This window comes from Perissodus microlepis, chromosome 13, assembly GCF_051167445.1.
Source record: "Perissodus microlepis isolate ML-2025 ecotype Zambia chromosome 13, ASM5116744v1, whole genome shotgun sequence".
NCBI classification, from domain to species: Eukaryota; Metazoa; Chordata; class Actinopteri; order Cichliformes; family Cichlidae; genus Perissodus; species Perissodus microlepis.
In genome coordinates, this window is record NC_140473.1 from 5,839,570 (window position 1) to 5,853,704 (window position 14,135).

The following is a 14,135-nucleotide window of genomic DNA, read 5'->3' on the forward strand; positions in this document are numbered from 1 at the left end:
ATTCACGCAGGCCTAAAGACCGTCAGAGACCCCATGGTAACCACCAGTCGCAGAATTCACACTTTTTGATAGCAACCGGTGGTTCACGGTTTAGAAAGTAATTCACTACACTAGTTGCTACATCAATTCTGCATTACTCTGTAAAACAAAACCCATTGTCACTTACCAGTTAACAATATAAACCTGGGACTTTGTGATTGCCGAAGAGTATAGTAACATGTTATACCTGCACTTGTTAGTGGAGGGCCACTGACTAGTCTTTACGCATTGGGGTTGCTGCACTACAGTTGCTTTAGTTGCTAGTAGGTTGCTCGAGTCACATACTTATTGGCAAAGCTGGAGAATGTTTTCTGGCAAATCAGCATCTTCCATGCAAACTGCCACTGCAGAAATCTAGTGACCTAGCAAGTAACCAAGTAAGCACAATGTGGATTTAGTGCAGCACCCTGATTACAACAGATTTTAGGGTATTTCACAGATGAAAGTGTCATGAGCCTCTACTATATGAACCTCAGCAGTGACATTATAACTAGCGTTACATTGTCAGAGGAGCAATATGACTAGGTCACGTTTGCCTGTGTGGCTGCTGATTGGCTCCTTAGGGCCAGGGATCGTTGACACAACATAAATCGCCAACTTTCTCCTCTTATTTGTAACTGATCTGGATATGTTAACACCAACTTCATTATTAAAAAAATACTTTTTTTCTTAGTATTTTTACATAACACTTCAGGAAATGTTAAACTTGCCTACACTTTTGAGAGAGTTTCCCCTATATTGTTAACACTTTACAAAAGCTGATGCGTGAGTCAGTGTGTAGACAGCTGCTCCCTGCTTCTTGTAACCAGTCCCTATTAAGAGCCATGTCTCAACAGCCAACCCCAATCACCATCTCCGTGCTTTTTCAGTGGGACCTAGTTTCACAAACCACTGGGCCGTGACACATTGTGGTGAAGAAATGGACCGCGCTCTGGGGTTAAAATGCCATACTAACCTTTCGACTGTTAGCAGAGGGATACATTAGAGATCTATTTAAAGCACAGTGGGAAATGGAATGTAGTGGAGGGATAGGAAGAGGAAGAGCAGTCACAAAGAGCCTCTAAGATAAAGGACAAAAAAATGAGATATGTACTATAAATAGAGCTCTATACTGTCCAGCAGTGTGATTTTTTTAAGGTAGAGGTACTGATGTAGGAAAAAAGATAACTACACTCTTTACTTTTATCCCCTGAAAGGTGAAAAGTACACAAAGGGCTGAAAAACGCATGTTCAATTCCTATGCCATCTGTCCTCACATTAACACATAAATGTATGTGCTTCAGTGGGATGGTGTGATTTCAGGAACTATTTAATATGCAGACATATGTTGCCTGCATGTATTAACTTAAAGAAAGAACCCGTATAAGTATAACTTACAGTGAAACAACAGAAGGCAATGAGATCTTATAAACGAAAGAAAGAAAAGAAACAGCCAAGCACAGACCAACTAATGCCAAACGGTGCTTGAGGTGACTCGTGACATGCATAGCGCCGTATTTAAGGACACGGACACTGTGGCCCAGTTTTTTAGTTTTTTTTTCACCTTAGCAGCTCTGATTTGAGGTTGCGGCACGACACTTCATGCTTTGCCCCAGATACACCTGACTTCTGTAAGTCTTTACAGGTATATAGGACAGAGCTGTGTATTCAGTTCAACAGTCAGGTGTGCACTCACGTGATGCCCAAACCAGATTTTCTAACTTCAAATAAACGCCTACACCTGTAAGTAGCACTGTGGCTGTTTATGCAAACCTCTGATTTGTGAAGTGAAGCAGGTTTGTTTGCATAAATCCTCCCCCTGGGGTATGTGGGGCAGCTGGAAGGGAGGAGCCTGTGTCAGATTTAATAGTGTCACAATTCGGTGAGAATGAGAAAAGGGATGTGTGTTTTTGGGTGCCACTATAGCAAATCGGTAAATCTGCATGTGTGGAAACAAGCACTAGTAAATGAGAAACGTATTAATTAGGGATAAGAGATTAAGGGAAATATGGTTAAATATGTGGATCAGTGAAGGAGAAACCTGATTTTCAGCCATGTGTTGTGTAAAAGTGTTTCTTAGTGAGCTTTTATAAGAGCACGTGGCATGACAGACTTAAGACACGCAAAGTACTGCTTTGTGCAGCTGGATGAAAGGGAAGATTATTATGTTTAGTGTCCAAAATAATTAAACCCAAAGCCCTTGGGCTTGGGCTTTGGGTTGGGAAGAAATCTGATTACTGACAAACTGCATGTAAACCTGGGTTTTAGAGACATAAACAACTTCTGATTTTCTGCCTTACCCCAATTTCCCTCAGTAAGTGTATTATGTGTATGCATGCAGTGTGACAAACTCTCTGCCAACACAACTGATCCCAAAACAGCAACACAAAGAAGAAGAGTGACTCTGGGTGGTTTGACAACAAAGAGGCCCACCAAACCACCATGCCCATCCTGTCCCTTGTCAGTGATATTAAAAACGGTGTCACTTTCTCTGATCTCAATCAGCTACCTAAAAAACTCAGTCTGTAAGAAACAGGTTGCCTTCTCAGACTTTGTAAAACATGCTGACAATGAATTGATGAGGTTTATACTTCTGTTAAAACTCTTTCCTCCACAATAGCCTTTATGTTGTACTAATCTTGTAATATCTCATTGTAGTGGTGGCAGTATTATTTGGCTTTTAAAGTTGTATTCATCTTTAATACACAGAAAAATCCTGATTTCTTGAGCACCAATGGCTTTCAGGTTTCACCAAAACAAGGATCTTTCCAAACCTTAATCAAAGTGCTTTTGGTGTCGAAACCCAGCCACAGACAGGACTGAATGCTAACGCTGGTGTCTGTCTTCAGCAGTTGTGTCCTCTGTACCACAACCACTTCCTGCCAAGAGTTTAGCAGATGGTTTATGTTTTTAGATTTCTAGGGTTTGAAATAAGCAATGGCATGATGGCCCCAGTAAAAAGGGTTATTTTAGGCGAGCTGACAGGCCAGTAACTGGCCCGTTTGGTGTGCTTCCACCAATCACAGCTACAAGCTGACCTATGAAGCAAACTGGCTTAAGCAGCTCTCCCTAATCAATTATTTCACATTAAGTAAAATAATTTTTCACACACACTGAACAAAATAATGGATTCATTCAATTTGAAGACAAAAACAAATGGTCTTTTTTATTTAAGCAGATTTCTTTGAATTTGAATTACCATCCAAAATGAAAAAAGCAAACAAATAAATGTGAACTGAACTAAATGCACCACAGTCTGGAAAAAAGTGAGCTTTTATGGAGATGCAAACGTAATGAAAAGGAACGTGCCAGAAGGCAAAACGAGTCAGTGATTACAAGACAGAACACAGCACAATAATCATCAGATCTTAAATATCCTGGTTTAACAACTACTGGAGGCCAAAATTGTAACTGAAATTGAAATTTAATTAATTGCATATCAGAAATAAAGGACTCAAGTGAAAGTGTTTCACTTGCATTTGTGAATAAATTTGTTTTTCATGCATGCAGACAAACTTCAAATGTTGCCATTTCTAAATTTACTGCACAACTATGAAATTCAAATTCACCATGCACAGTAAACACATCGTTAAACATCACAAAACCAAATTAATTAGTTCCAGAGAGCTGATCCATACAGCTCCTTTATGCCTTTTGTCCTGTCCTCCTGCCCTCAAACCCTTCTCGGCACTTGGCTGCCCCTCCCAGAGCCTGGTTCTGTCTGAGGTTTCTTCCTGTTAAAATCTTAAGTCTCATATAAGACATCAGTGAAAGCGAAGCTCAAACTCTGGAACAAAGATTATACAGTGGATTTCAGTAGATTCCCAGCTGTGTGTATTCTCACTGAACCTCTGTGTTCAATCTATTATTTTCTGCATTTTCGTACAACTCTGTATTGTTAATGGCCTTAGGCACATTTTCATAGTTTTTACCACTTAGGAAACATCCTTTTCCAAAGTGTACATGTCTGCTAAGTTGTTTTCACTCTCTGGAATATCAGTACTGGGGTGTTTTTCAAGCACTGCAGCATCAACAGTTTCCTCTGCGGTGGTCTCTGGATCATCCTGAGGCAAGTTTCTAAATAGTTTTCAGCTAAACAGTTTCAAATACTCGAGTAGTTTTTAAACTCTACCACATTACATTGCACTGCAGTAAATATGTATATGTATATAATAAGGTACTTTTATTTGTTTCATTACTATGAGCTACAATGTCATTAATGAGGACACATGATGACATTTCCACAACAAAACGTGATTTCTGATGTTCTGATTTGCCTTTTGCATATTTCTCACACTGAAATGTTGCATATCATCAAAGCATTCTGATATTATACAATGATAACCTGAGGAAACAGAAAATGCAGTTTTTAAATGGTTATTTCAATTATTACAGGAAGAAATGCTATGTTTTTCTGAGATGTGCAAGCCCAGGGTTCCTGCTGGGTCTGTGGATGTCAAAAAAAGCTTACTGCCGTGAGGACTGTGTGCGCCTGAGGCTGGGACATCTGCTGAACTGGACTTAGTGTGACGTATTACTCCTTGTGCACTTAGGACAGACAGTGAAAATGTAGTGTGATGCTTAAAGAAGATTCAGAAGCTTAACTGCACTAATGTGGATTTAGATTTTTAGGTATTTGTATGGTGTGTAGCAGAATAACTGATGGAAAGTTATTCTCTGCTATAACAAATATCTCCTGACCTATTCATGAGCAGGGGTTAGAAATTCTGAAACCAAGCCAGGAAACAACAATTTTACCACAGTTCATGCTTTTTTTTCTGCACTCTGATACTCATGTGTCCACAAGGCTGATAAAAGGTGATCGCTGAGGTAACGAGTAATGTTGGATGTCTGATTTTATGTTATTTTCTGCTGTTCATGATGATGATGCTGTTCATGATGATGATGCTGTTCATGATGATGATGCTGATGATGATATAAAAAAACAAACAAAAAAAAAACAAAAAAAACAAGATGGTAAGTTTGTTGTTCCCAAGTGCAGTTGTTAGTAGAGCTGATCACCCATTGTAATCATGGCCAAAATAGGAAACTATAATGGTCAAAGCTAACAGATGAGAGCGCTTGAAATGGAAACATTAACAGTGAGCACAAAAGTCACAGCAGCAACCTCTGCATGATAAAACTGGATTGTGAAAATTAATATGGTAATCGTTTTGTCAAAAAATGTTAAATGATATCATCTTAGGCCAAGATGAAATGAATGCCACTGGCACTGACATTTCTACCGTGAAACAGGCTGCGTCTGTGCTTTTGAACTTCATATGGAGCTTTTTAAAAAAGCCTTTCAAAAACGGCTTTAATCAAAAATATTTCAAGTCACTGAAAGATGAGCTTTACTGATCTCACAAAAGTATTTAAGATGCTTTGCCAAGTTGGTGCTACTGGTCACGAGTTCAGCTACTGGTGAAGGGCAGGAGCTGTTCTCCTGTCTGTCTGCAGCACTAATGTTTGAAGTTGTGTGTCATCTGGAGGAGGCGACGATGTCGGCATCAGTAGTGTTGCAAATGAGTATTTAAGTAAGGTTATCAGTTTTTTCACAGGTCTACTGAGGACATATGCTGCCTACTGTAATGACAAAGAAATTGAAAGGTACTATAAGTATGAATTCTGCTAAAATCCCTACCAGCCATCATTAAACTACCAAAACAATAAAGCTTTTTGCTACCAACTACCAAGCATCCAAGCTGGAAGGGGTATGTGTTGCTGTGAGATCAGAGCCACTGTACAAACAGGAGTAGCATGCAAAGTCAAAGATAGCTACAGCCATCAAAAAGCTCCAAGTGGAAATCCTTCAAAGAAAACAAAAATGAGATCCTGTCTTAGTTCCAATAGTCAAATCAAGCAGAGCTTTTGCTTGAAATGTGATCTAGCTACATTATAATGGATGAAATGTGATAATAACCATTTTAGCTGGAAAATATCTACCTCTTTCTAAAAATCAAGGAGCCATTGAGTTTTGAGTGTTAAATCTTCCACGGTTATTCTTGCAAACTGCATTTGTGCCTCAACAGAATGAAAAGCTTTACAAGCACAGCAACAGCAATGGAGGCACTTCATGAACAGTCGGCAACCCCCTGCTGTTGTTGTTGGGATTTTTTTAAAGTACTTAACAAAAAGGAAAACACGTACACACTTTAAGAGTTTTTTTGCACACATCCAACCACTTTTCCTCCTTAAAACAATGGAAATACACCTGACATAGAAACAATGCTCAGATTATCGGAAAACTGGTTTTAATTGGTTTCCATGGGCAATAACAGTTGAGCTGGCTGCTAAACAGTATGCTGGAACTTAGTCGCTGCACAGATGCCTCACAACACACACAGTCAAATACAGCACACACACACACACACACACACACTGTCTAAGTAATGAATTAAATAATGGGATTACAAACTACAGAGAGTTTACATCAGTCAGTCTGTCAGGCGACTTGTGTCGACTTTGTGATTTGCGATTTGGTGTGCGGTTGCATGAGCAAGGGCACCGTGGAAATGTACTTAGAGTTTCAATAAGGTTTCCCCCAGAATTGGGCAGGAGAGTCCCGTTTCTGTCCCGTCTTTCATGAATTTAGCACAGCAATCGAAGCGGTGGGAATGAGCTGAATATTGAGCTGAAGTCAAATATTGAACTCCACAGACTCCTGCAAGGGTGCCCAGAGGTAACACTTTCTTGACTTTATTAGATGCTCCTTTTATCAATTCTCGTCTTTCATCTCCCTGTGACAAAGAAGAGCGACTTCGGGGTCAACAACACAGCTCTGTGTACTCGCTCTCCTCGTACAGGTCGGGAAAGAGCAAATTCAGTGTTTAAAAAGACAGAGAAGAAAAACAGAACGAAAAGACAAAACTGTCAGCCGCTTTGACAGCCCGTTGCGTTCCTCTTGTCCTAATCCGTCCTCCCCGCACAGACACATACACACACCTCGACAAGGAAGAGAGACCTTTATTCCCCCTCTTGCCACCTCAGCATCAAGCTGAGCTCATCTCTTTGATGACTCCTTGGCTCAGGCAACCGGGCTGCTACAACTGTCATCGCCTGCGCATCACCTGAAGCAAACAAGATTACATAAGACCAGAGCGAGGGACAAAACAAGGCTGCTTTTATGAGCCCGTCTCCAGCAAAGAGGTCTCATCTTTAATGAAAAAGCAACCGTCTGGGAAAAGGTGACATGTAACGTTACAGTATGAGCTTAGAAATCCTTCTTGGTGGAGCCTACTTTGGTAAAAGTGCAAGTGTCAATAAATGAGAGCTGAATTCCAGATATCGTTCATGCCGGCTCATTGTTAACAGCGTCCCGGCCTGTCGAGACGATTAAAGACGCCAAAGCTACTGCTAAACGTATTAGTAACACCAGCAATTTTCCTACTATGACGAGTCAAAACGCTGCGAAAAAGGTCGACTGAGAGCTGTCAACGCGAACAGCAGGTGCAGACAGCCGCACGTAAAAACATTGTTAGATGTGACACGCACAAGCAGTCTGTCATTGTTAACATAAGTGGAGCCAGCTATACAACTGCAACTAAAAACACAGAAAACAAACAATCAAAATAATAATAATTTATATTTATGTGTATATTTATGTGTGTGTGTGTGTGTGTGTGTGTGTGTGTGTGTGTGTGTGTGTGTATATATATATATATATATATATATATATATATATATATATATATATATATCTCACCACATCTTAATGTGACAGATTCTATTCATATAGTGTAATAATCTAATCACGTAATGGAAATAAATGTGGTCTAAATTGGTCATTTTTTTTTCTACACTGAATGGACAAAATACTGGGCTGTGTGTACATTACACCCACAGAAGCTTTTATGGCATCCCATCCTAAATCCACAGTTATCAATATGGAGCTGGTTCCCCATTGCAATAGCAGCTCTCACTCTTCTTGGAAAGTCTTTATACAAGATTTCCGAGTGCGTTTGTGGGAATTTTTGTCCATTCATCCAGATAGCATTTGCGAGGTCAGACGATGATGTAGGCTTGGCTTGCGATCTCTAGTGTTAGTTACTTTACCAAACTCATCAAACCGTGTCTTTACTCTGGAACAGAGTCATCCTGCATCGGCCGTGAATGCCATGAAGGCCCTGGAACACAGTTATTATGCTGATGTTAATGCCGGGTTTAGTAATAGGCAATTATTAATTCAGAGAGAGAGCTGGCGACTTACCATCAGTGCTCTGTACCTTTACATGGTCTGACACTTTGTAGCTGAGCTGCTGTGGTTCCTGAATGCACTCGACTAATTTTTAGAGATCAGCTTCAAGAAATTAATCAAGTGTAATATTATTCCACTAAACCTAATTTTTTGTTCAGGAATTCGTGGATAACAGCAGTTTTATATTTTTTATATTTATTTTATGGAGCTTGCACTCTCTGCTGGATTAACCATTACAGATACATAAAAAATTATTTTGGGAATTACCAGTAGTGTTAATTTAGGGCAGCTGTGGCATAAACCCTTACACAAGGTGGTGGTGGTGTGATGAATTTGTTAAACACTGCAAGTACTAGTTTGTGACAAATAAATAGCAGAGCTGTGAGGCTCTTGCAACAGAGTCTTGCAGACTGCTGATGGTAATGCTCGCTCTGCAGCCTCAGTGAGTTCTGATTAGATTAACCATCCAACTGCAATCCAAGATGCTGGAGTTTGAGTCCATCTAAGCCTGGGACAAGACATTCACTGGAATGTAAATGTAAATGAGATGCAGGACAGCCACAGCAAGGAAAAACAGTGAAAAGCTAGTCAGCTGCGACTGGACTTTCAAAATAAGAGCAAGGCGATTGTTGATAAGTAAACTTATGTTAGATGGCATCATTCTCTCAGGATTTATTTATTTTTTTTGTTTTTAAATAAATGCTACAATGAGTTATGTTGGCACCTGTGTGATCCCTTCATTCCACGTTCCTTGTGAATACATAGTAGTAGTTTGGAAATAAACTGATGTATGCATTTAATGATGGCCAGCAAAAAGAGATTAATTCAATCTGAATACTACATGCTGAACAATGTCCGTGCTCAGCAGTCAGAAGACACTGCAATATGACCAGGACAGTCTTCCCACATCTTGCGTAACTTACTGCTGAGGCCAATTACAGTGGACTGCCACTGTGGCAAGAGGCCAGTAGCTGCAGGCAGCCATGAAGTTGAGTGGAATAAAAAGACAGTGAGAGAAATTGAGAGTCTGCAACAGAGATGAAACAAAGTGAGCGCCTCAGTATTCAGCGCAAATAATCAGCCATCCCTCCCTGCATCTATCTTTATCCTAAACCAAATCTGCTTTCAGTGCCTCGTGCATTTATCCTTGATGGAAAAAGAAGCTACAGACATGCGAGCGTGCACACACACACACACGCGTGCACACAAAAAAAAGTTCAGTGTCCACAGAAGTGGAAATTTGCCGGTGGCTTTACATGAATGATCAAACGGATACAACAATATAACACCACCACAAACAGACAACACAATTAACAGCATGTTCTGCAGTCATAATCACGAACGCAGTTTAAAGACTTTGTAGACGCTCCGGAGCGAAAATAACAAGTTCACCAACTCCGTGCTGACGCTGAACTGAAACAGGCATTTGCCAGTTCTGCACTTTCTCCCCCGAGTACTGTAGCGCATTCACAACAAGTGTCCTCTTTCAAAGCTACTCAGACTAGTTGAATGCTCCCAGTTCACAGGAGGACTTGGAGAGAGTGAATTGAGTCGTTGTCTAGAGCAGCGGTCCCCAACCCCCGGGCCTCGGACCGGTACCGGTCCGTGAGTCGTTTGGTACCGGGCCGCGAGAGTTGAGGCTCAGGTGTGAAATGTATAGTTTTCAGGGTTTTTTATCGGTTTTCAGCGTTATTTTGTTATCGTTTTTATCGTTTACTGGGTTTTCCTGGGTCTTTTCACGTGTGTTATGAATAAATTTTTTTTTTTTTTCGGTACCGGTACTAGTTTTATTTTGTTGTATTTATCCGCGACACCTTAAAGGCCGGTCCGTGAAAATATTGTCGGGCATAAACTGGTCCGTGGCGCAAAAAAGGTTGGGGACCGCTGGTCTAGAGCCTGGCCAGCTGTCAGCTCCTACTGACTCAACAACTTTTAGAGCAATTACCCATTCTTGATGCTGTTGTTCAGCTATTATTGTTTCAAACTGATTTAATTGACTTAAAATCTTTAATATTTCCATGGTGTAGTGGGTAACACATTCACCTAATACAAAAATATCTCTAGTAAAAACCTGCCAAATCAAATATGTGGAGTTATCTGCTGTGGTGACAATTGTGAATAAGGATTCAGCCAAAAGTAGCTTATTTTACTTAAAGTCTTTGTTTTTCTGATAAACAATGGCTTCAAACTGTCATATTTGGATTCTGAATAACTGACACATTTTTTTTTAAATCCAGTAAACAATACAAAAAAATATAACACCAGCATGTTTGTGTGACTGTCTACGTCTAGGCTAAATCTAAAGCTGTGATTTTAATGCTTGAGGTGTTGCAGTTTTTTCCAAATGCAGACTTTACTTAGCCAAGCCGCCCAGTTATATTAATTCAATTCAGTTCAATTTTATTTATAGTGTCAAAACACAACAACAGTCATCTCAAGGTGCTTTATATTGTAAATAAATACCCTAAAATAATAGAGAGAAAACCCCGACAATCAGACCACCCCCTGTGTGCAAAAACTCTGAGAGAGTGGGAAAGAAAAACTCCCCTTTAACAGGAAGAAACCTTGAGCAGAACCAACCTGCAGCCATCTGCTGTGAATTTGGGTATTATTGGGTACCCAAATATATTCAACAACTCCTTTGAGTACTTTTACTTTATGTTTTCATCTCTCCAAAACAACTTTCAGCAATCAGTTTACATCTTATTACATCCCATTTTGAAAGTTCAGTAGCTGTTAAACCAGTTAGTCCCAAACATTCAACAGGATCTGAGAGACTCCACTGTCTTGGGCTATTTATAGCGATGATGTTCAGCTGGCTGGAGAGACACTCTAAGCAGACCCTGCAGGAGGAGGTGAGGAGTACCGCCTCGCCCAGCTTACCAAAGATGAAGAGCACGAGGACTACCAGCTACATTTCAGCTACAGTGGAGCCGGCATTCAACCAGAGCATGAGAGACTCACTGAAGAGAGAGCTCATGAAACTGCTCAGTTATTTATGGTTGATTTAAAAAAGCATGTGCACCTCCTTTCATGGCACACTTTCACACACATCTCCACAGAATATAAATCTGTGAGAAATCCTTTGTCTGAGGCAGGCTCAGCAATTCCCCAAGCTTTATGCCAAGCAGCGATAACTGGGCTGAGGGCGGTATCAATCTTCTCATCTAACTCTTGGCAAGAAACCAAATTATTGCCATTTTCCAAAATGTCAAACTTTTACTTTACAACTTCACGAGCCTAGCAGATTGGCAAGGACAAGTTTCAAATTTAACAAGTTCTGCATGCTCATGAATAAGAAAGACTGCTCTCAAATGGTGATAAAATGCATGATTAAATGTCTGATGGAGCAGACTCCATCACCATTTCTCCAAACATCGACTTCTCTTATTTTTTCCTCACACTCTCTGCTGTTGTTAAAGAGCATTCGAGCGAGTTGCAAACTAGCAGGATGTGCACCTCAATCAATTCCACAGGCTCCCTTTGCTAATCAAACTACCTGCCAGAAAAGCCCTTCTGGCAGCTACGCTTCGACATCAACCTGACCGCCTGATTATGTTTGCAGCCTTCTGAGCCAAAAGCTGCTCTAATATTACTGCCTAATGTATGCCATATGCTGTTTTCCAAGAAGCCAAAGGGATACTGTTTCTAAGAGACCTGACAGGCAGCAAGAGACATCTAGAGCCTAAGTCAGCATCTAGAAGGCAGCGCATCTTTTGCTCCGTTTGTTATCGAGGCTCAGGGTAAAAAAAAGAGAGCCAGCTGCTTCACGAAGGCGGTGCCGAATCAGCGCTCCGCAAATGTTCAAGGTGATCAGTTTCACATTAACAGTTGTCTCTCTTTAATGCATATGTGCCCTCCACCCACGATGCCTACTGCTCCCTTTGTGCTCAGCAGACGAGTATTTTCATTGCTGCATGAAAAGCGAGCGCGCTCTCAAGCAGATCCCCGTAATGACAACATTGCATAATTAACATCGAATGCATCTTTGCCACCTAAGATCAGGCCTCGGTCTACGCTTCTACGCATAATCACAGCGGTGGTGACAAAGCCGGTGATTAAGACCACAGTTGATGGTGGCGGTGATACTCCACCAACTGAATTTTTCACTGCTGGTGTTTTGTAGGTCAAGCCTAAGTGACACCTGCGTTACACTGATGATGGGAGGATAAAGACGAAGCTGATCTCTAGTTTTTCCCCCTTTTTTCACACTCGGCATAAACAAATCACACATTAACACAGCGACACAGTCTTGAAGAGGCTCTGACCTCAGCCTTAAAGTTTCCCTTTAATCGCACAGAAAAGCTAAAGAAAGCCAAATGTGCACAGCCCGCTCAAGAACATCTCTCCTGGCTTTGATTAACTGCTGCGAGTGCGAATGCCGTAGGGCCACTCCAGTAACCACTCCCCTTGATAGTGATCTGAACTACAGCTGGACACTTTTCCTAAAGGCAAGAGCTGTAGACTTAATTGGGTTACCCTTGTGTGCAAAAGGGGAGTACTAACACACACATACACACACACAGAGCATATGACCATATCCCTGCAGTGAAATGACCTCATTTACTCAAGTTTTCCGGCCAAATAGTTCTGCAGCAACAGTGGATTTTTTCCCCCCTCCTGCAGTCCATCATCAGAGATTCAGCAATCCAGTGCTGAGCTTATTGGGCTCACTTCCAAGAGGCTTATATCCCCATACACTGACAAGACATTACTTAACATTACTTTCCACGCATGACACTATAATCTTGTCTTGATTATGCAATTAGTTCTCCGTCTTTGAACACACAATATTTTCAAAGAGCTCGTTCAGGCATTAAAGTGTTTCCCCGCAGCGTGAGCATGGAGGTATATACTGCGCTTCAGTGGCAAGAGCTGCGTTTTTTGGGGTGGGGGGGGGGGGGGGGGGTTGTGCTTTGAGGACTGTGGCTTTAGCGAGACAACGGACTCTCCAAATCTGACGTTCTCGCCTTTTGCCTTTATGATCTCGCCGCATATAGCTACAGACACGCGTCTCCCTCTCCCCGCCTCTCCAACGTTAACGTCTGCCCTTTGAAATGGACGATGAAGAGGAAAAGGTGGAGGTATAAGGAGAGAGACGGAGAGATGCAGCTGGAAAATAAATGCAAGTTAAGGGCCAGGTCAGCGTAAAATACTAAAGCGCATACATTTGGTCTGAGATTTGAATTTTTACAGCTTCATATCGAGTTCGGTGAATGTGCATTTTCATTTTTTTTGACACTGGTGCTAAAATATAAAGACATTTGTTTAAATCTGTAGGTTTGTTTTGTTTTTTTCAAGTGGGCGTTATGATTGTTGGAATCCTAGTGAGGGATTTTATTAAGGTCTGACATTTTTCTTTGATGATCATAGTGGACAAACTTCCACACTAAGGATGCCACTCTAGACCAGTGCTGAAGTTAAAGGTGATGAAATGACATACGGCTTAATGTCTTAAATAACTGTAACTGTTCTTAACTTGTATTCAGAGTGAAAATTAATTACCCAAAAAAGAAAAAAAAAAGCGAAAATGACACGGGAAAAAAGACAATTCAGAAGAATCTGATTAGTATTTCATTATTTAAAAGTTCCACGCCAAATATCGCGATAATACAATTTAAGCGAGGTTAAAACGCCGACACTGTGAGCTATAAACAACAAACACAGATAGCCCACAATATTAAAAGAGTGAAACGCCCAGTCCAAGTTATAGTTTGATAGTACTGGTAAGATTCATTTCACCTGCTCGGGGTCTTTCCATGTACTCAGCATCAGGTCATGTGATGAAAATGTACATTTAATCATTATTATTATTTTTATTATTGTCATGATTATTGTTGCTGCTGCCTCCTGTAGTAGAAAGTTTGACTTCAAGCCTTGAAAATTTCCCACATGAACACTGTCTGTTCCCGTGAGCGGC

General features: G+C 40.8%; 1 protein-coding gene across 1 annotated transcript in view; it reads right to left on the reverse strand.

Moving 5' to 3' along the window:
- Window positions 1-14,135, reverse strand: part of stk32c (serine/threonine kinase 32C) — a 96,888-nt gene that overhangs the window by 81,512 nt on the left and 1,241 nt on the right. The gene's annotated exons all lie outside the window — the stretch shown is intronic.